This window comes from Chiloscyllium punctatum, chromosome 13 (assembly GCF_047496795.1).
Source record: "Chiloscyllium punctatum isolate Juve2018m chromosome 13, sChiPun1.3, whole genome shotgun sequence".
Classification (NCBI taxonomy): Eukaryota; Metazoa; Chordata; class Chondrichthyes; order Orectolobiformes; family Hemiscylliidae; genus Chiloscyllium; species Chiloscyllium punctatum.
The window spans coordinates 9,749,737-9,750,579 of record NC_092751.1 but is presented as its reverse complement, the minus strand read 5'-3'; the positions used below and the strand labels follow the sequence as shown (position 1 = coordinate 9,750,579).

Below are 843 nucleotides of genomic sequence, written 5' to 3'. Positions count from 1 at the left end.
GTCACTGCCTTCTGTGGGGAGCTGGTGAAGGAGCCGATGTTAAACTGCATTGCTATTGCAGCATACATTTCAACAAAAGCTCTACTGTCTCCGGAGTCTTTGATGTTTTAGAGAAATCTATTTGTCTCAGCCTTCAGCATATTAATGATGGAATCACCACAGCCACTTGGGACACTGAAGTTAAACGGTCGGCCCATTCTGAGTTCCCACATATCTGGCACTGTTCGATAAGCACTGAAATCGTGCATTTGGTGCTCTGCCTAACATTTCTTATGATACAGTACTTATTGTGGTGATGTTGTGTTCTCCTATGTGGGGTGCCGTGATCGTATAGTGGTTAGTACTCTGCGTTGTGGCCGCAGCAACCTCGGTTCGAATCCGAGTTATGGCAGCAATCGCTCCATTTGTCCCAGTCTTTGGTGAAACACAAAGGAATCAGTTGTTTTAAGATGGTAATTTTCCCCAAAGTGATTACTTTCTCCTTCAAGTTCTGCTCGCTCACATCTCTGTGTTTCAGAATTCAAATCCACCTGTTCTCAGAGATTTCTTCCCTCCTACGATTACTAACCGAACTTTCCATCCCATACCCCATTTCATTAATTTGGGGATACCGATGTTGGACTATGGAGTACAAAGTTAAAAATCACCCAACACCAGGTTATGATCTTACAGGTTTATTTGAAGCACTAGCTTTCGGAGCGCTGCTCTTTCATCATGTGTTTGTGGAGTCATTTCCTATTTCATTAAGGTACTGCAGAATCTAACACTGACTCTCCCATTGATACCGATCAGTCTGATATGCTGCGGTCACTGTTGCTGGGTGAACGTGCCCCAACCCCACCA

General features: G+C 44.4%; 1 non-coding gene across 1 annotated transcript; it reads left to right on the top strand.

Annotated features, from left to right (window-relative positions):
* Positions 1-319: 319 nt before the first annotated feature.
* On the top strand, positions 320-391 carry trnah-gug (transfer RNA histidin (anticodon GUG)). Its single transcript has one exon. It is a non-coding gene; the product is annotated as a tRNA-His (tRNA).
* Positions 392-843: the final 452 nt, after the last annotated feature.